Consider the following 436-nt stretch of genomic DNA (forward strand, 5'->3'; position numbering starts at 1 on the left):
TATATTTAAGGATAATATTTTATAGTATCAGTGTGTTAAAATTACACTCGTATATAAATAGAAATCTTGATCTTTTTAATAGAAAGAAGTCAAAGAACGTATACATTAAGTTAACAAGTCTTGGTGTTTGTCCGAGTGAAAGTCAACATAAATCAAAGCCGTCTCAATTGACTTCGTAGTTCTGCGGGTTCCACAACAACCCATTTGATAACAATAGTGATCCTTCTCTGAAATCCCCTGCTTTAACTAGCAGGGATGAAACAAAACATTTGTGTCGCAGCTGAAACTTGAAGCATTAAGAGAACAATTGCATGATCATGTAGGTAGGTGGGTTGTGATTTATTTAGGTTTAATTATTTTTGTTAGTTTTTATAATTTTATTAAATTTGTAATTAGTTTTTTATATTTTTTTTTGTAAAAATTTATGTATGGCCAA

Source organism: Arachis ipaensis, chromosome B02 (genome assembly GCF_000816755.2).
Source record: "Arachis ipaensis cultivar K30076 chromosome B02, Araip1.1, whole genome shotgun sequence".
NCBI lineage: Eukaryota > Viridiplantae > Streptophyta > Magnoliopsida > Fabales > Fabaceae > Arachis > Arachis ipaensis.